The sequence below is a fragment of the Mustela lutreola genome, chromosome 5, assembly GCF_030435805.1.
Source record: "Mustela lutreola isolate mMusLut2 chromosome 5, mMusLut2.pri, whole genome shotgun sequence".
NCBI classification, from domain to species: Eukaryota; Metazoa; Chordata; class Mammalia; order Carnivora; family Mustelidae; genus Mustela; species Mustela lutreola.
This window is the reverse complement of record NC_081294.1, coordinates 89,923,712-89,945,425: the sequence shown is the minus strand read 5'-3', so window position 1 is coordinate 89,945,425 and position 21,714 is coordinate 89,923,712. Positions and strand designations below refer to the sequence as shown.

The 21,714-nt window shown below is 38.4% G+C and overlaps 1 protein-coding gene across 6 annotated transcripts in view; it reads left to right on the top strand.

Moving 5' to 3' along the window:
• Nucleotides 1–21,714, top strand: part of LOC131832263 (cAMP-specific 3',5'-cyclic phosphodiesterase 4D-like) — a 565,899-nt gene that overhangs the window by 285,470 nt on the left and 258,715 nt on the right. For 4 of the 6 annotated variants that reach the window (XM_059175051.1, XM_059175053.1, XM_059175050.1 and 1 more), the window contains one exon: nt 14,235–14,369. The gene's annotated coding sequence lies outside the window, so the exon portion shown is untranslated. Of the gene's footprint in view, nt 1–2,191; nt 2,385–13,840; nt 13,951–14,234; nt 14,370–21,714 lie in introns of those variants that run through there. The other 2 variants (XM_059175055.1, XM_059175052.1) reach the window with 2 other exon arrangements.

Below are 21,714 nucleotides of genomic sequence, written 5' to 3'. Positions count from 1 at the left end.
ACTTGAGGAAGGAAGTATCAGAGTGAAAAGGATTTCAGACCTCTGAAATAAGATTTGAAACATTCATTTGACCTTAGAAAAGGCCATGGAAGGACTTAGGCTCAGACACAGAAATGAAAGATTATATATTGCACGACATTTGAGCCTCCTGAGAATTAGGACAGGGTCCTCATTCTTTGTCATTGTGACTGTAGAATAACAATCCTAGGGAAAGTCCATTTTTAATGAAACACTTTTGCAACATTAGTAAAATCCAAGCTTCCTAAGAAAACAGTGTTTGCTTACTCCAGTAAAGGGTGAACAAAGTGAAATGAAGTTAACGTTTACGGAATCCCTTTTTTCACGTAGGCATGCTGCTTAGTATGTTCTGACCATCAGTCCATCATTTAGTCTACACCATGGCTTTGAAGTATTGGTTTCAGTAGTTTCCTGGATATTGACATTCTAGCTATTGTAGTTGGCTGTCAACTACACCCAACAGAATAGATACTGACATTGACATTGATATGGACATTCACAAGGGTTGCATTACTTCCCTAAAGGTCACAAAATCAGAAAATTCCAAATTCCTAATATTCCACTAGTTCATTTTGTTCTTTTCCTATTCTTCTCTGAATAAGCTTTTATAGTGTAAATTCCTCTTCTTCAGGTGATATCTTAAAATCCTTTCTTTTGGAATGGAGTGAACTAAAGACCCCTTCATAAGGAGGAAAACAGTTTTAAAAACAAGAGTATTCTCCTGAGGGTTGACTTGATTCTGTTTCCCATGTGTCCACTGAATAAGAAAGAGAAAGAATATGTCAAAAATGACTGTCCCGGGCGCCTGGGTGGCTCAGTGGATTAAGCCGCTGCCTTCTGCTCAGGTCATGATCTCAGGGTGCTGGGATTGAGTCCCGCATCGGGCTCTCTGCTCGGCGGGGAGCCTGCTTCCCTCTGTCTCTCTCTGCCTGCCTCTCCATCTACTTGTGATTTCTCTCTGTCAAATAAATAAATAAATAAAATCTTTTAAAAAAAAAATGACTGTCCCACACCTGGGTGGCTCAGTTCGTTAAGCGGCTGCCTTCAGCTCAGGTCATGATCACCGCGTCCTGGGATCGAGTCCCACATCCGGCTCCTTGCTCGGCAGGGAGTCTGCTTCTCCCTCCGCTTCTGCCTGCCGCTCTGTCTGCCCGTGCTCACTCACTCTCTCTCTCCCTCTCTCTCTGACAAATAAATAAATAAAATCTTAAAAAAAAAATGACTGCCCCAGGGCAGAAGGGTATTATAATTTCTGCTTTAATACATCTTGACTTTGTCGTTTGTTACTTTTAACACCCATCATGAAATAGTAAAGAAGTAAAATTCTTGAACAGAAAAGAAGATTCAGATTCTTTGTCCAGCGTCTCTTCCACTGTTGTTTTAATTTTAACATAAAAAGACAACAGCATTTTATCTTTGATTAAAAATTTGCTCCTTGGCTCCAGCTAAAACTGAAGGGCATGCAGTTTTCCCTGTGTGTGTTAATAATGCTTCCACAGTGGGCTCATCCCCTTGAAGGATGCTAATGGATTGTCACTTCCTAAAAGGGGGAGCACTGAGAAGTTTGAGTTTTATTTCTTGTCTTTGGCTTCTTTGTTGTGTTAATTTCCTTGTTTATGTTTCTTTCAATTAACATTGAACTTTCATTTTCTGCCTTGTTTTTCTTCTAGTCATATAATCTGCAGGGTATGACTCCTTGGGTAGCAATTGTTAATCAGGGAGAAATGATAGCCTGAGGGTACTGAGTTACTTGTTTTCAGGATAAAAGTTGTTCTGGTGAAGCCTCATTAGAAAAACTTTCATCACCTGCCTTAAGTAAGCTCTGCACGAGGCTCTACCAACTGCCCCAGTCTCTTTTTATCTTTAACTGGTTTATTTTCTTTAAATTCTCATTTATACCATGTAATCTAAAATAATAATATTATTAGGTCAATAGGGACTTATTAAAATAAGTGAGTTGTAAGGTTTTTCAAGGGAGCTAGTCACAAATGTAGAATTTGCAGGAAAATAAGAAGCAGGATTCATTGCTAATTGATAAATGGAAGCAGCTAACTAAAGAACAAAGAGGTGGGTTTGTTTTAAAAGGAAGTTCTGAGTTCTTTATAGATTCTGGACACTAGTCCTTTATCTGATATGTCATTTGCAAATATCTTCTCCCATTCTGTCAGTTGTCTTTTGATTTTGTTAACTGTTTCCTTTGCTGTGCAAAAGCTTTTGATCTTGATGAAATCCCAATAGTTCATTTTTGCCCTTACTTCCCTTGCCTTTGGCGTTGTTCCTAGGAAGATGTTGCTGCGGCTGAGGTCGAAGAGGTTGCTGCCTGTGTTCTCCTCAAGGATTTTGATGGATTCCTTTCGCACATTGAGGTCCTTCATCCATTTTGAGTCTATTTTTGTGTGTGGTGTAAGGAAATGGTCCAATTTCATTTTTCTGCATGTGGCTGTCCAATTGGATTATGGACATTGGGGAGGGTATGTGCTTTGGTGAGTGCTGTGAAGTGTGTAAACCTGGTGACTCACAGACCTGTACCCCTGGGGATAAAAATATATGTTTATAAAAAATAAAAAATTAAAAGTCAAAAAAAAAAAAAAAGGAAGTTCTGAAAAGATCAGGTTTACGTTAGAGATGATGGTTTTGCTTCTACAGCTTAGATTGAGAAAGTTGTGCATAATAAAATCCAAAATCTTTGACTTGGAGACTTCTCCCTTTCTCTCCTTCACTTCCTTTCCCCAGCTCCCCCCCCCTCTCTTTCTTTATCTGTTTGTCTATTTATCTACCTATCATCAACTGATCCATTATCCATATTGCATTTTTCTTGTTTTTAACTAGTGGGATAGAATAGTCCATCTTTTACAACTGAGCCCATCCCATGGTGGAGTGTACCGACTGGGATTCGGTAATGCATGACTTGTAGACTCCAGTCTGTATACAGCCCACAGCCTTTCATGACAACTCCATTTATAATGTTCTCAAATTTAGAAGTCCTCAGAGGGTAGGCTTTTACTTTCGTCTGATGTGGGACACAAAAGAATTGGAAAAAAAAAAAAAAGCCTCATCGCTTCAGTGAACTCTGCCTTCCTTCATAGATAGTGACTGCTTAAGCCAGAGGTTGGATTGTCTTGCCATCATTTTGTTTTCCCTCATGATGACATAGGGGGTTTTGTCCTGAGGCTCTCAATGGATCTGTTATAACTTAGCTGTGGATGACACAAGCCAGAGGCTCCTTCCATCTTGGCCCCAGGCCAGCAGACCAGGGACCCTGCTGTCCTATGATTCACACAACAAAACTACTCTAGTCACCTCCCACTGACCAGGCCTGGAAGGGCACCATAATGAGGGAGTGGAAGGGATATGGTTAGGAAAGTTGTTGAAAAGAAGTTTCTATTGTAACTTTCCTCACTGCAGCAGGCAGCTAAACCCAGAGCAAGGTATGCTCAAGAAACAGATTCTCCATTTATGAGAGATGAATTGGAAAGTCTCTAGCCTTTTATTTAGGGTGAAGAGTTGTGTTTTGGAGAGCTACGATTATTTCAGGTTGGGGGGAAAAGCCACAAAGCATGGAATCCAAAAAGAAATGTAATTTATTTGCTGTTGAACGACTCAGCTGGACTGTTTTGAAATACTGGTCAAGGGTGAGTGTTGAAACAGTGGGTGTTTTGGCATTTCCGTACCTTTGGAAGTGAAGAATTGGGCTATGTTGGGAGCGACATGGACTTTTATCTTCCAAAATGTCGAGTATTTTATAATAAATTTGTACTGCAATCAAAAGTGGCCGGTGTTCTCTTATGTAAGGGTTATCACCTGCACATTATTCATTTGACAGGCCTTTACAGAACATTTTCTGGGTGTGGAATTCTCCAGCCATCTCTCTGCAGGGACAGATATCTGACCAGATGTGCAAGAGATAAAAGGAACTGCCAGTCTCTCCTTTCATATTGCTTTCCTTCTACTTGGGGAAAAACATCAGTATATGAAATGGCAGTTGAATAACTTAAAGCAAAGTGTTCACAAGAGCGGAATAACTCAGAACTGGCTTTGAGGCCATTAGGTGTATGAATCACTTTCTCCTTCTTCTGGGTCCCTCACCAGCTATTCTGAGCCTCCATCAGAGCTCTTAGTGCATTGTACTGTTTGTCTCTCTCCCCGACTGTTCTCTGAGTTCCTGGTGGAGAGAGATTTTATCATGTTTATCTTTACATCCCTGGACCCTGGCACAGCTCATTTCATGCCTCGAGTGCCTAGTAGAGGCCTGGTAAATGAGTAAGAGGGACTACTGTTATCATTGTGGAATAGGGGAAGGGAATAGGAGGATGGTTTTGTATGAGTATAAACTACAAAGGAAAATATTTGATTCTTCTTCGTCTAAAGACAAAATGTGCACTCTTTCTTGTAATTCTAGCCAAGGGAAGCAGTTCAATTTGGCACAGTTCACTAAAAATTTATTGAGCATATGTGAAGTTGTGATTGCCTATTCAAACATGAAACATTTTCTACCTTCAAGAGTCTTAGAGTCCTGGGTAGCAGTGGCAGTGAGAGGGATCTTTTTGGTTTAATTTGACAAATACACTGTTGAGGGCATCCATGCAGCCTTAATGGAAGTAGAAATCAGCTGCATTGGTTCAGGTTGGCACTGGGGGTGAGGCTGGGGATGTTGGGGAATCAGGAAGCTCATCAAAGAGAACTTGACACTTCAGGTGAGCCTTAAAGCAGGAGTAGCCAGGTAAAGAAGAAAGTAGATATGGGGAAGAGGGAGGGGGGAAAATCAACAACAAGGACATGGAGGTGGGAAATGACACAGAGTATGTAGGGAGCTGCAAATGGTTCAGTATAACAAGTGTGTGAAATGTGTTGTGTGGAGGGGCAAGTAGGCAGTGCTGATGATGAGAATTCTTAGCAGGCACCTACAGAAATGATGTGGATAAAAATCTGAAAGGGAGTAGTGTTCTTAGAGTTCAAGGAGAGGATAGAGCTGAGGGATGTTTGCCAGATACTCTAGCAGAGCATGATCATGGATTGAATATTTGTGATCAGGGAGTGGGAAGTGTTCAAGAGTATGTCTTGATTGCCTGAGTGGATGGTGGTACCATTAACTGAGAGAGAGAGGGTAAGAGGAAGAACCTATTTGGGAATGAAGAAAGAAAGAAGGTTGAGTTCATATATGGACATGTTGTATTTGCGATGCTTTTGGGTCTTCCAAGTGATGTCATAGAAATGTACAAATTTGAAGCTCAGGAGAAGTGAGGGTATCAAATGTGTGTGAATATATATATATATGTGTGTGTGTGTGTATGTGTGTGTGTGTGTGTATGTGTGTGTGTGTGTATGAATAACATGCATATATTAGAATACATATGGCTAGACAATAAAACTAATAGATTGCTTGGGCATGTAATATAGACCAGAGATTCCCAAGTGCCAGTCAGCCAACATGTACTCTGAAAGCTTCATGAGTATCATATGGACAATTTGTCAAAAGCAGATTCTTTCATATCCTGGAGGTTCTGATTCATTTAGTGGAGGGTCAACAGTTTGTACTAATTTTGATATACACTCATGTTTGAGAAGCATTGATAAAGACTGAGAACAGTTGTATCATTCATGGTTAAGAGATGGACCAAAGAAGACTCCGTGAGGTAGAGAGAGGTCAAGCCATCAGAGCCGGCAGAGAGTGATATCACAAAAGAGAGAGGAGGATAGAGTTTCTAGAAGGAACGAGGATGATGTTATAGTAGGGAATTCTAGTCAGAGAATTTGGGAAGTGCTTGTTATATCTGGCACTATGGTGGTCTAGAAATGTTAGAGAAAGAAATTGAAGTGTAAAAGGAGTAAAACTAGGTTATGGTGGTATGAGGGGTGGACGTCAGAATAAAGAGGTTGAGAAATTGAGTTTAATAGAAATTTTGTTCAAATCATCTGATTATAGAGAGAAAGAATAACCTTTGGAGGGAAGAGAATGAAGGATTAAGGAGGATGTTTTAACCAGAAGAGAGATTAAGATATTATTTAGAGTTTGAGGAAAGAGGGCCAGTTAGAGAAGAAAGAGGGAAGGAAGGTATAGAGTGGGTAGAAGATACAACTCTACACACAAGAAATGCTTCATCCTCTCAAGGAGGTAAGTGAAAGTGAGATGGGGTGAGACAGGAAGCTGAGATGCAATGTTTGATAGAATGTTCAGCAAGATACTAAGAAGAGGCTGTAAACCACCCAAAAGATACACTGAAAAGGTACACTCAAAAGCTAAACTGAGGTAAAGAGTTTAACAGTTAATTTATTATTTTATGAGTATATTTATTGCAAATTGTGACAAACAGTTCCTCGTCCATGCTCATTTCCTAATTTTTAATGCAAATGAAAGTATTTTGTGGATTGAGCTCTTCTTGGTCTGACAAAACCCATGTCTCTTGTGGATTCAAAATTGACATTTGTCTGAGTTTGATGTGTTTTCCATTACTGGAAACTAACATAGGGGAATCTCAGTAACTAATTTTCTGGATGAAGCAGAGACTGAAGGTGTGTGTGTGTGTGTGTGTGTGTGTGTGTGTGTGTGTGTGTCACTATTACTGGGATCAAAAGAAAAAGGGAGGTCAACAGACATCCAAATGGAGAAAGAAATAGTAGGGTCAGTGAGCGAGAACTTAATGTTGGCCATTTCTTTCCAAGTAAGTCTTTTCCCCGTCCATAGATTCCCAAAAGGCAAAGTCTAACACTTTGTATAAAATAGCATAGTTGGGCATATAAAAACAAATACTCAAATAAATGGATGTAAAAACCACTAACCTCCCAGAACAATCACACCAACAGAAGTTTACCATTTAATGGATGCTCTGAAGTAGGAAAAGAGGATTAATGAGTTGTTCCAAATTCATTCAGTTACTTTCTTTTCATTTGACTTTTAATTGTTTATTTTTCCCAAATGTTGAAAATTTAAGAAGCTGAAAATTATAGAAAGAAAAATAGAAATATCTTTAATATTAAAACCTACATATAGCTAATAGTTTCCTATATTTCTTTCTAGTCTTTTCTCTGTGCATAACTTTTTATAGGAATATGCTGTACCACAACTTTAATCCTGCTTTTGTCATTTAATGCTCCAGCAAAAATATTTTCCCATGTAATTAAAATGTCTTATACAGTGTATATTTTTAATTGTATAGTACATCATGAGATTTCTCATATTTTATTTAGCTCTTCCATTACTATTGGAAATCTAAATTATTTTTATTTATTTATTTTATTTTTAAAAAGATTTCATTTATTTGAAAGAGAGAGAGCACAAGCTGGGGTGGGGTAAAAAGAGGAGAAGCAAGGAGCCCAAAACAATGTGGAGCTCAGTCCCAGGATCCCAAGATCATGACTTGAACTGAAGTAACATGCTTAACCAATTGAGCTACCTAAGCATCCCTAAACTGTTTTTAAATTTTCATCACTCTAAGTAGCATTGTTGCAAACACATTTGCATGTAAAGCACTTACTATATTTCAGGTTGTTTTTCCAAATTACTATAAAAAATACACAATACAGTTATTGGTTTTGATATTTAGTATCAAATTTCTTTCCCAAGACTTATGTCATTTCAAAGCTGATAAGCAATATATGGTGAATTGCATAGTTCATCATATATACAGCATTATCAAGTATTTTATTTAAAAAAAATTGAATTTTGCTAATTGGTAGGCAAGACAAATGAAAATGTTGGGATTTTAATTTTCATTTCTTTGACAAATATTGAAATTGAATATTTTCCACACTTGGACAAATTTTATTTCAAATTTTGTACCACTTCTTAATTAAAATGGTTTTTAATGGACTTATACTTCTCTTTTTAAATATATTTTATTGAGAGGTTGCTGGAGCTCAACACTCTGTTGAGCCCCGTGGAGAACGCAAAAGAATGGTGATGAGTTTCTCTTAACCCGAGGCATTCATATTTTATAATTGTATAACTCATAGTATGAAAAAAACTGTAAAATGTGACTTATTCAACCCTCAACTGAAGAAGCAGAGATTAAACCCATAAAGCAGTTAGAGAAAACCCGCAAGATAGTAGTTGATATCATGGCACAAGATAGCCTTTACTCTTGGAACTCAGAGGAAGTTGAAAGCTGTGTGACTTGGGGTAGCAGGGCAACTCTCATTTTAGAAAGAAGGACTTCATGGACTTTGAAGAACAGAAAAGTTCAAAAAGTTGAACAATAGAAGAACATCTTAAGAATGCCCATTGAGGGCCAGGAGATGGAAATGAACATGTCACAGTTGTTGGAGGTATTAGACCATTCAGATTAGGGTGAAAGGTTTGTGTTGGGAACAGACCATTAGGTAAAGTCACGTTAAACTTCTAAGTCTCAGGTCACCTGGCCCCTCTTGTTGAGGTACATCGCCCTGGCTTCTGTGAGGTAGCACAAGCTACAACCTCACTAAAAAGGGCCATCCCTGTGTCAGAAGCAGATTTTACGAAATTCAGCAAGAACTAAGTTGTTGAACTCTGCTGGGCATGCTGACAGATAGCTCTGCGTCATCCTGTAGAGTGGGTTTTAGGAAAATCAGTGCATAAGGCGACATCCCTAGCTGAACAGAGGTCTGGGCAGGAGAGTGTGGAGATCTCAAGTTTATTTCTGTGTTGTTCTACATAGCCCCCTGATTTCAGGCAAATTGCTTATCTTCCTGTGCCTTGGTTTCCTCATGTGTGCCATGAGCTCTTTGTATATCTCAAATTGTGTAAGTTCTAGCCAGAGCTCAGATAAGGGACATCTTTCACTGGGCATGCTGGAGAAAAGAGGCAGGGTATAAATAGGCAGGAAACTCTCTGGTCACCCTCAGATCTAGACCAGGAAGGACTCTTTTCTCTTAAGTCAGAACTTCAGATGGTATAAGGAAGTACCAGGGCCTTTTCTTCCTTTGTCTCTGCACAGATCTAGCCACAGGACACTGGGGCAAGAGTTCATGCTACCTATCTTATGTGTGGATGGGGCAAATTAGTGGGCATTTAAGGGCATATGGCATTAACTCAAACCTCATCAAAAGTCTGTTTTTGACTCATATGCATCTTCTCCCTTAACTTTTTGAACATTTAACTCTTAAATTGCTACCACCAGGTTTCTTGTTTGCACATATTTTGGTGGACAATCCTTGATAAATTGAGTCATTTTTATTGTACTTGGGGTTATCTTTTACAGTGATCAAACTTACTTTTCTTTAAATATGTGTCATATCTACTTATTTTTCTTTTTAGATTAGAATCTAATCCAGGAAAGAGACTGTCTATCCTGGTTTTTTTTTTTTTTTTTTTTTTTTTTTTTTTTTTTTTTTTTTTAAGATTTTATTTATCTAAGAGGAAGGGAGAGAGAGAGAGAGAGTGCATTTATGAACAGTGGGGAGGGCTAGAGGGAGAAGTCAACTCCCTGCTGAGCAGGAAGCCCGATGTGGAACTCAGTCCCAGGACCCTGGGATCATGACCTGAGCCAAAGGCAGCCGCTTAACCGATGAGCCACCCTGGCACCCTATCCTGATTTCATTTTGATGTGTATTTTATACAGTCCTAGAAAAACAGATCTTGCTGAGGTGGTGAAGAGGAGACTAACTGATTATCCTTTGATCATTCATAGGCAACGGTATCTGCACCATCCTTCTGCTCTGAATCTAGAAAGTTTGGAGGTTATCTGAGAGCTTAGCAGAACACTTGGCCAGTTCATGATGCCCAATAAATGTGTAGGTTTTTTAAAATTAATTCATCTGAATGATTTTATAATTCAGCAGTCACTACATGAAATTAATTATAATGTAGGAGAAAAAATATGAATTACAAAAGAATAAAGAACAAAAAATTTCTTTAAAATACATAAACTATATTCAGTCATCTCTCTAACATTTGTAAGTAATTAGAACCTTTTCAGTCATATTTAGAGGGTCTCCCTGTATTGGCACATCTGATGTTTCAATGAATAGATGCAACTTACATTTGCAGGGAACTTGATAGATTCCAGAAAACTTTTCGACACGCTATCTAATTGATCCCCATGACAGCCTTATGAGGTGGGTTGTGGAGATAATGCTATCTCCTCTTCACAGAGAAGCAAGCCACTGGTGGAGGAAGAAAGAGAATGGATTTTCCTAATATCACTCAGCTTGTGTATATGTCACATTGCTGTAAGTGGAACTTCTTCTGATGCCCAGTTCGGGGCATTTTTCACTCTCTAAAACCTTAATCTCTAGGAAAGAGCCTGTCTTCATGCTCTTATCCTTTCATCGAAGCCACAAAATTTATACAGGTGCTAGAGCTCAGATTCTTTCTCTGAATGTTGCAGCACCGTCTATCTTCCCTACCTCCTCTCTATTTTTAACGTGTTCTCCCTGCAGGAGCTGTCTCTTCCTTCTCCCTAATTAACTTTCATGTGGGAACTCCTATAGTAATGAAATTGCATGTGTGAGTGTTCTCTCACCTGGTTTTCTGTTTAGTGCCCCTGGAGGGAGCAAGCGTTTGTGCTGCCTCATGGCATTATCTTTGCTGAGGGAGGAATTCGTAGGAGCTAAATAACTGCCTTCCTGAGAGTAAACCTCCTTTTTTTCTTTTATCAAACATTATTTGGTTTGGGCACAGCTTTGGTATTTGCAGAGGTTACCATTTGTTGATCATTAAAATGCATTGGTTCATGCCGGATATTGGCTGCGAAGCACGATGGCAGCCTAGACAAAAACATGGACTTTGGAGTCTGACAAATCAGGTTGGAATCCTGATTTTGCTATTTACTCGGCAGTTCAGTGCTTGGAGCTGATTTCCTCTTTTGTGCCATGGGAAGAATTCATTAATGGTATCTACCTCATAGTTTTATCAGGAAGATGAAAGATAAATGATATTTTTCTTATGATGAAATGAGCAGAAAAGTGCAATCTGATATTTTTCTTAGGATGCAAGGAGCAGAGAAGTGCCATCCTCTTCCTGGGCTGCAGATCCCATTTGTGTGGAGCGTCTCCCGCTCTGCTCTCTTCCCCACCCCGCTCTGGGATGCTTTCTGTCTCAGCTCAGTGAGGTGGACAGCAGCAGCTTCCTTTGCCCTCTGGCTCTGTTGCATTTGGCCAGTGGGGAGTCCCAGCAGGAGATCAGAAGATCAGAGGAGAATGAGAGCACATTCATCTCCTTATCTCTTTCCTTTCTGGGTCAGCTGAGACTAGCCATGTCCCAGGGAATAACCTTTTTCAAGGCAGCTTACCCCATGACACTCTCCCCCTAGGTATCTGTGCCCTACCCTTGTCCCTTTTGGGGGCGATAAAAACTCCATTATTACTGTCCTTTATTCACGATCACTATCATTTGTAGATTTCTTTACCCTGCTCTTATCTTTCTTTTTAAAAAAGGTTTTATTTATTTGAGCGAGCGAGAGAGAGAGAGAGAGAGAGAGAGAGCACATGCGTATGCATGCACACACGAGTCAGGGAGAAGGTCAGAGGGAGATAGAGAGGGGAAGAGAAGCAAACCCCTCACTCAGCGTGGAGCCAGATACCATGCAGGGCTCTGTCCCAGGACCAGGAGATCATGACCTGAGCCCAAACCAGGAGCTGGATGCTTAGCCAACCATGCCATCTAGGTGCCTCCCCCATTGTCATCTTCTTTAATAATCTCTTTTCTAACCCCTTCTTAAATGTCTTAATATGAGTGTGCTATTTATTCCTGGGACCTTAACTGATACATTATTCATTACCATTTATTTGAAAGTATATTTGCTTAGTTCTGTCTTATCTGATGGAGTTGAACACTTTTAAATGGAAAAATAAGAATGGATTGTTGGTGCTTGTCGTTTGGTACTGAGAGAAGAAAAAGGTAGCAATGAAGGCTGATGATGATGGTGATGGTGATAATGTGAGCTAAGCATTCTTCTAGACATTATTTTATACACATCAGGTCATTTGAACTCAAAGCACACATGAGTATGATCACCTTTTTGCAGATCTCGAAAACAGTAAGGTTAAGTAATTTGCTGAAAACTACACAGAATGCCCTTGGAGAGCTGAAATCCTAACCTCTTTAGTTTCAAATCCTATGCCTCTTTGGTTTCAAGGTCCATACTGTTGTAGCCAGGCCACACTGCCTCCAAGTATATAGGCTGAGAAAGCTCAGCCCAACAACAGTCAAATTTCAGTTATAGTCATTTGCCTCCCTCCAAATCCACAAGTCCCAAATTCCTATAGAGAAGTCTTTAAGTGGTATCGAGGCAAATTTGTTTAAAAACTTGATGAATTCAGCAAGCCTTACCAGGTCAATTCCATGATTCGTCTGATTTGACTGATTTGTTAATTTAAAACCAGTGAGTTACTAGCCCACTAGGGGCGACTGACTATTCCCTGGTTGCCCCTAAGAGTACTCATTAATTACTGAGTGAGTCATTAAAGATTTTGAATGTATTTTTCTCTGACAGTGTATAAGCTTCCCCCAGCATTTAGTTAGATTGTATTTTATTCCTAGATGTGGAATATTTAGTTCTATTTATATTATTTCTGTCCACTTCTTAAATGGACTCAAGGTTGGTTATATAATTTCATGTTTTCTGAGAACTTATAAAATGAAGGGCATTAAAACCCACTGAGAAATGTGGCTAAAGCCCTGGAGGTATGCTTGTCGAGAACTTTCCATTTGTGGATCCCCTCTTTCTTCCAGCCCCTACTCCCTGAAAAATAATCTTCACATACTCAAAGAAACCATATTTATCCTATAAAGTCACTTTTCATTTATGCATTTTTATTTAACCTCGGGCAAACATTTTTTGAACCCTAGAAGAAGACTTTGTATTTCAGTGTCCTTTGGATCTCCCAAGTTGTGACTTGGGATATTCTTAGCAGTGATAAACTGGATTTCTCTGGTTCTAGCTCTTCCTTGCTGTTGTGGGATCTCTGGTCTCCCTAGAAGTATCTGCCTTTTAGTCTCATAAGTCTTGAGGGGTGATTGACAGGGATTCAAAATGAGTCTTTGGGCCTTGAGAGTGTGCCACGGCAGGATTCTGGAGAGCCCTGTGCACTGGTGTGAGGGACCAGTGGCTTCCCTGGTAGCTGAGGGCCCAGAGAGATGTTGTGTTCCCTCCTTGCATGTGTTTGGTGTGTTTTGTAAAGTATATATAGTTGCTTTGTTTGAATGTACTATATTTTTGAAAATATAATTCACACTATCCTGCACTTTGGTATTTTTCCCATCATTTCAGTTAAACAAACTCCTTCAGACCTTGCTTACTGTTACTCTTTTCCCTAAACCTCAGGCACAAGTCTTATGAGAAACTTAGAGTAAATCTAAATGATGGAATACATGCTGTTGTTAGAGTTGGTCTGTCCCCCCTGTTTTAGCCTCCGTCTACAGTGTCAGCGTTTTTGTGTTTCGGTCAAGTCTGTTCGCCTTATCCCCATTCTCTTAGAGTGACTTCTTGCCCAAAAGGCATTTCAGCCCACATGCAAATATTCCCAGTGATGATGTCAATCATGCCCAGATTCAGCTGAATATCAGAATGAACACAACTCTGAGAGCTATTGTATTTGCTCATCCTTCAACACGAAAAACAGAATCTTCCTCTTAATGTCTTGTGGGAAGTGGAGGTAAGGTAATAAGGCTATCATGTCATTCAAGTGGCAGCTACTCTGGGATATTCTTAGCAATCGTAGTTGTTGCTCTACTTGGTAAACTATTTCTCCCCACCGTTTCTTGCAACATCTTTGAACCCAAAGATTAGAGAACTTACTAAATTTGCTGAAGAACCACTATACTGTTTATTACTGCTAATGATGAAACGGGAGGCCACCATGCTATGGTCAAAGGGCTTTCAGATGTAGTCAGATCCCTCTGGTGGTGGACAAGGTTACCTTACTTAGTGAATGCTGAGTGGAAAACTGAGGGGTCCCCGGCTGTACCAGCCAGAATCACCATGCCCACGGCTCACTATGCATCTTCATTTCATACATGTAAGTGTAAATTGTGGCTACCGTACCTATTTTTGTTAAGCCACTAGTAATGTAGACTTGAATATTTAATGGAAAACAGATGGTGTTTGAAATCTCTAACTTACATTTAACAAAAGCTGTTTTGGAAATGCCGCTTGTGTGGACTTTTATGGCTCTAAACACTGCACCATGTTAGCTTGTTGTGCTGAATAATTTAAGAATTACTGTCCTAGTCTAAGATAGCATTTGGAAGTACATGTGTTAATCATATACTTGATTAAACATTTCCTTGCTTTTCTCTTCAGAATGCCATTTGGCTTTTGAGTGGATAATTGTTGCAGTGAAAGCAGTGACATTGGAAACAACTATTGTCCGCTTGAATTACCTGAAGCACCACCATGAAAAGAAATACCTGTGATTTGCTTTCTCGGAGCAAAAGTGTAAGTACCTTTTGTTTTCATTTCTTATCTAAAAATGCGTACACATAATTTTTTTCTGTTTTCTTTATATTTTAATACGGTGCTATCATGAACAGGCTTGTGGAAGCCTCTTCTCCAACTTTCAGTTGTCGGACTGTATGCAGCTTGTTAACAAATGGAGACTTGTTCGTCTCTGTGGCCTGGTTGACATTTGATGGGAATTCTCTTTCAGCCAGTTTGTAAGCCTTACCATTCATTTGTATAAGCCTAAACGTATGAGACTGGATGCTCTGAGATTTGGATTGATGCAGAAAATTGTATGATTAGAAACCGAAACTGAGGAAATTTGTGTTTTGAATATTGAATTTTCTGGGCAAGTCCAAAAGGATAAAGTTAATTAATGCTGCTAAGTACCTCAATCAGTGACGTTCCAAAAGTTCATGTACATGGTGAATAATGAGAATAGTTGATCAGGAGGACATCACTTCCATGAGTGGTCTACTCTAGCATATGTCTCTAATTTCTCTCCTCCTTTAACGTTTTTTTAAGTGAATGTCCTCAGGGCCCCACTGTAGATTAAGCCCTCTTTCCAACTACCTACTCTCTTTAAGGCACCAAATTAGTAATAATTTTTAGATTCATATTAGCTTATGGAAGGAAGTATAAGAAAACAGAGTAACCCCAAGAAAGCTACACAAGGCAAGGATGAAAAGCGGCAGTTAATTTCTATGAGGCAAGCTCTAAGAACATGTCCCTTTGTTCATTTACCCAAAGGGAAAAAAAGCATCCAAACTGATGCAGTTGTGACGTAGGAACATTCATTTGAAGACATCAGAAAAACCACAAATGCAAACACATTTCTCTAATATGAGAACTCTTTGTGTTATAACCCGTGATTCTTTTGTGATGGCCCAAGGCCATCTCTGATTCTTTCTGCGGAATTACTATTGGGCTTTTCAGGGTGAGCAATGCCTGTGGAGAGGGAAGGACAGTGTGCTCAGTAGGTTTTCTTAAAAAATGAGGATGTACCCAGAAGTGTGCCAGTTCTTGGAGTCCAGACGGTGTTTAATAACCAACGGAAGAAATCGAACAAACTCTGAGGAAATGTGGAAGTTATTTGTTTTCCTGGTGTGTTTGGTTGTATGGATTACTGGATAAAAGAAAGGGCTATGGCTTGGAGCCTGGAGTTCCTTTGTTCATCATATAGTTGCTCATTGTAATAGGAGGTGACTTGCATACAAATGAGCCAACTGCCCACACATCTTTATGTTACTGAGTTTTTTAAATTTTAAGTTAAATATGAAAGTAAACCATTCATATAATGCTTCTTTCTTTCATTTAATTTCATTGCCATGTTTCCATGTGATAGGAAAAGAAATGTGTAAAGGCAAAGGAGAGAATATTTTGGATATTTAAAAAAATATTATTAAACATTGCCCTGTTCTTGGAGGAAAACATTCTAAAAGTAAATGATTAACTGGGCCGTGACTTTAAGGAATTGTGAGCACTTAATGATGCTAGGAGATTTCCTATTTATATTTGCTTAATGCAGAAATTTTCATCTTGGTGGAAAGGCTCACAATTCCCAGATTAAGAGAATCTGAATTGCCTATGTGTATCTAAATGCAAACAGTAGAGCTCTCATTTCACTGCTTCTTAGCTTCTCCAAAATCCACTGGCATAAAGAAAGTGCTTCCCCTTAATTACATGACTCTAGGCAGGAAATTGCTGTTTCTCAGAGAAAAGAGCCAAACTTTCTGCCTAGTTAGAAATTGTCACCTTAGAGTTCCAAAAGTTCATCTTGCACAGGTCTGGAAAAGTCATCCTGTGCTTCTTAAGTCTCTATTATAATAAAGTCCAACATTATGCACTTAGAAGTAGGTGTTTCCTGTTTTTGATGAGGAAAATTTTAAGAATTAATTTAGTTTAGGATTTGAGAACGTTCGTCTTAGGCATTATGACATTTAAAAATCCAAAGAGAATATTCTAAATGTTAAAATGGCCTCTGCTCCTCCCTGCATGTCTCCACGTATATTGTATGTGTCACTGTGAAACTTCGGGCATACAAAAGAGAGGAAAAAAAGATAATCTTTAGACAATTATTTATCCCTGAGCACTTAAAGAGTGGTTATATTTTTCTCCTCACATTCAAAATCTGGCATAGTTTTCTTTTTAATGATTAGTGCTCTGAATTCTTCCTCTATTTGGAAAGGATCCATGAAGAATTTTAGCTATCAAAATATAAACAAAGTACCCTTTGCTTTAAGTGACATTTTGCTCCTTTGGGAGCATAATTTGTGGTTGTGGTGGATAAAAATGGGAGGAACTCATGTGAATAGTACAAAAGCGAAGCGTGGTCCCCAGGGGCTTCACAAAAGTGAAGCGTGGTCTTTAGGGTCTCCTGTGCGAGGGAGACTTGCATCAAAGAATCACACACATAGCTGTAAAACAGTAATTCTCCACCATATTTCCTTCCATAGGGCAAATACCTTCCACCCGTCCTCCTATGTAATGGCTTCTTTCTCCATCCTAGAATGTAAACTTCCTGAGACAGAGGCTTTGCTTATTTATTTGTCACTGTTTCTCTCACATGATAGGTAATTATGTGGTAAAGGAACGAGGGAAGGAATACCTCGTGATACCTGTTGAGAGAAATGTCCTAGCACGGTGATGACTATAACAGAATGACTTGACTCAGTCAGGGAGGTCAGTCCAGGAGTTCCTGAGAAAAGGGGATCCTTAGGGAAGTCTGTAATCTGAACCGTGACTTAGACAAAGAGGAGGCTTTCAGGCAGAGTGAACTTGATGCATCTTGATCCTGTAGTGTTAGGGAAAGTGGGAGCCTCAAGGTCATGAACAAAACCTGGAATAACGAATCCATGGTGGTAACTGTAGGGAGGTAGACTGAACATAGTTAAGAGATATTTGGGGAGGAAAAAAAGATAGGGCTTTTGGAAAAGTATTAGATGTAGGATCTAGGGGAGAGGAAAGTATGGAAAATGCCTCCTGGGCTTGTAGTTAACAAAATGGATGCCGTCCTTCTGCCGAGGTGGAAGGGAGGGGATAGGGAGAGGGTTAGTCTGAGTCCACAGCTGTGGAGATGTGCAGTGTTTCAAGATAGAGAAGGGTGGAAAGCAATCTTCCTTAATTCACACAATAGATAGACTGGGAAACTCAAGTTAATTATTAAACATATACCGACTGTTGATTCAATATAGAAAATAGAGGGATACTATTATTGAAATTAAAAAAACAAAATCCTGCAAGGTTAGCCCCAAGCTGCCTTCAGCAGATCTTCAAGTTGCCTTTATCTGCTTAAAAGTCTTACGTGGCATCCCCAGTATATCTCTGGAAACTGAATATGGTGAACAGGGGGAAATACAGTGACAGTTATTTCTCCTTTGGTTTTTAATTTATTGGAAAGAAAGACTGTTTATTCCTGTAAAATATTATGTGTGGAAAAGTGCTAAGACATAGCAGCCTTAGATATATTCTCTTATTTCCTCATGTGTAAATAAAACAGGACTTCTATTAGTTGCTTTAAGAGAAACTTTCAAAATTCAGCTCATAAAAATAGGTGTTACTTTGTCAGTATTTTTGATGCTATAATGTGATTTCTTTTAAAGATTTATTTATTTATTTGACAGAGATCACAAGTAGGCAGAGAGGTAGGCAGAAAGAGAGAAAGGGAAGCAGGATCCCTGCTGAGCAGAGAGCCCAATGCGGGGCTCGATCCCAGGACCCTGGGATCATGACCTGAGCCGAAGGCAGAGGCTTTAACCCACTGAGCCACCCAGGTGTCCCAATGTGATTAGTTTTGATCTATAGTTTTATATTGTTCCTGAACCAAGTAAAATATGTAATTTTAAAATTTATTAATGATTATTTTCTTAAAAATTAATTCAAAATAAGTTAAATAATATAAGCTACATCAATTTAAAGTAAATCAGAGTACTTACACTGCTTATTAAATTGAAAATGGCTAAATTAGTTGAATGTCTAAGTGGGTTAATAGTGTCAAACATTATTAGGATTAATTTATATGTAAACTTTTATAGTAAATGGACAAAATTTAAAAATATTATCATTTTTATCATGTTATTAAAATATGAAATATTTTAAATTTTGCCATTGTGATTCATAAATTTATCTATGACAATGAAAGAGGTCCACAAATTTAAGAAGTGGGCAACTGTTCTACAATACATCGCACATCAGGTGAAAATATCAAAAGCAAGTATTTTAAGCTTTCCTTTACTCACTTACATAATTGTTTCAACTGTCCACACCATTTGTTTTTAGAATACATGGTATTAATATCTATCTCTCAGAAAAATGATTTCACTCTATTTTACAGGGCTTATTAACTTTATGGAGTTGCTGGTATATGGTTTCTTATAGTTGGAAGAGAACTTAAAGATCTTCCAACTCAGCCCTTTTATTTTGCTGATAGGGAAACTGAGATGTAGGTCAGGGAAAATGAAATGACTTGCCTGAAAGGTGGCTTGGTTTAGTTGAAAAAAAAAAAAAAATAGGTGAACTTTAAAATCACACAGAATGGGGTTCAAAATCTAGCTCTTTCAATTCTCCACTGTGGAATATTTGACAAATTACTGACTCCACTAATGTTATGGGTAATGGGGAAAGGACAATAACTGCTTGGTATATTGAAGGTACCTAATGAGTTCTATCTCTGGCTTTGCCCTGGGGTTACCATAACTTGTAAGCAAGAAAGCCTGTGTTCTTTCCTCTCTGTGGTTCTGAAAATGTACTCAAAGCTGGGATTAAAAATAATAATGACTGTCTCTTACCTGCTTTTACCTATGTTAAGTGCCTGTAAAATGCCAGTGTTGGGAAAACCATGTTGTCCAGGTGAAGTTCTGTAAAAATTAGGGCATTCAAGGAAAAAAAAAATTAAAATATCATAAAATACAAAGCAGATGATCACTTAGGTAGCATCTGGTTCTTTATAAACCCTGTATTTTCTGATTTAATAATAATTACAAATGGAAGGAGAAGAAAAGGAAAACCCTTGATCTGGCAGAAGACCCTTTCCATGAAGTGTTTATTTCCAGCAAGAAAATTCTCCCATACATTTTGTGATATTTATGCTGTACCTCTTTTTAAAGTTTTCAGGCCTATTCCTAGTGGACTGACATTTCATTTTCACATGTCTCATCTGAAGTCCTTGTGACTTCTTGGAGTTTTATACCTCTTGGGGCATTTGAGGTCACATTTGTTTTTTCTGGGTGCTGGTTCTTGGTCCACATGCCAAAAGGGCAGAGCATAAACAGGATTCTCTCCGTACTCACCTTCCAGGGGGTCTTCCCCATCTGTGGAAGCTGGGGATAGTTCTTGCTGCTCTGACTTCTGCTTTCATGGGACTGAACAAGTCTTATTTTGTACAACAGTTACAGATTTTAGTGTTTTACTATAAAACCATCCTATCTCAAAACCATGGTTGGCGCAATGAGGCTTGGTGAGTATATGGGGCATATACTCATATAGCATAAGTTTAAAAGCAGGAAAATCCTGTGTAGAAGGGAAGCCTTATTTTTGTTTACTATTCTGGATTATAATGGATCAACTAATTTCTCTATTTAAAGTTTGCCTTTTCCTAACTCAAATATGTTTTCATGAAGTCATCTAATTTTATTCTAGAACAGCATTTAGTTGTAAACATGTAGGATTTTTTCCCCTTCTATCTACATAGTATAGCAATTTAGGACAGGAAGAGTAATTAATAATGATTATGCTTTTTGAAGCTGTTAGAAAATCTTATGAAAAGTGCTCTAGCAAGAACTCTGCTTTTAATTAGTTTAATTTGCTGCAGTGGTCAAGACTCTACCCCAGCCTTTTAGCATGCTCTGTTAACTCTAGTGGTTCTTCTCAATCCACTGGTCCCAAAGATAAAGGAACCATTTACAGCAATACCAGCATCACATCCATGAATCAGACTTTCCTTGGCATTTCTTCAGTGAAATATTGATATAGTATGACTTTTCTGAGGTTAAAGACATAACTCCACCAGCTTGTAGTTCTGTTGAAAATAATTCTTAAAATAATAGATTTACTTTTCTTTGTATTAGGAGTAATTATCAGGATAGCACAATGTTAGGTTCTCAAGCTTTTCAATATTGTAATATACTTTCACTGATCTGGCTTTTTACTGTATTACCAGTATAAGGGAGCCATTGAGATCCAGTGCAACAATCTCAAATTTGGGCTTCAGAAAGAAAATGTTAGGACTCCTGTTTATATTTACTTTCTTTTCAGCTTTTTAAATGTATGTTCAATAAATGCACAGATGTAAATGTGTATAATTGATAAATATGTGAATTGGGAAAATACATTGAAAGTGTTTTTCCCATTAGGGATATGTAATAAAAATAGTTTAGAGGCCATTCTTTGCAGTGGGAAGAACAGTTTTTGAATGCAGATACCTGGATTCAATCCTCACATCCACTAGTGCTTAAAGATCTGACTTTCAGGGAATTATTTTTCTTTCCTGAGTCTTAGTGCTTATGTATGTAGAAAAGAAAAAGTATATCATAATGAAGAGGAAAATATCTGCACATAGTAGTTGCTTGATAAATTCAATGTTGAGGTTTGCAGATGCTTTTTTGTAGCTACAGAGCTGAGTGATAGTATCTGGTCCAGAAACAAATCATATGGAAACACCAGGAAATGAAGTGCATTCTTCTCACTAAAAGGGTTCAAGAATAACTTCCAAGATCCATATTATGCAAAAGATTCAGGCAAAACAGAGTGGTTAAATTAGGTGAGAGTTTATTTCCAGCCAGTTATGAATTCTTTGATTCTAGGTCATCTTGTACCCATTCATAAATTTAAATGAAGTTCATTTTCCAAATAAATATAAAATCCTGTCACTGGGGCAAAAGGGTATATTGCTCAGCTCAGTTGCCCTAACCAAAATACCACAGACTGTGGGGCTTAAACAACAGAAATGTATTATCACTCTAGAGGCTGGGAAGTCCAAGTTCAAGATGCTGGCTGATAGAGCACTCTCTTCCTGACCTTCTCACTGTAAATTCATTTAATCTTAATTATCTCCCAAAGGCTCTAATCTCCAAATGCTATCACGCTGGGGTATATGGCATCAAAATGGGGATTTGGGGGTGACACAAATATTCCTTCTATAATAAAGTTTGATAATCCTTTTAAATTTAATTTTAATTTATGTTTTGATCATGATAGGTGTACTCTTTAATCCCCATCACCTGTTTCATTCATTCCCTATCCCCTTCCCTCTGATAGCCCACAGTTTGTCTCTGTAGTTAAGAATCTATTTCTTGGTTGGTCTGTCTCTCTTATTCTCTTTTCCTTTACTCATTTGTTTATTCAA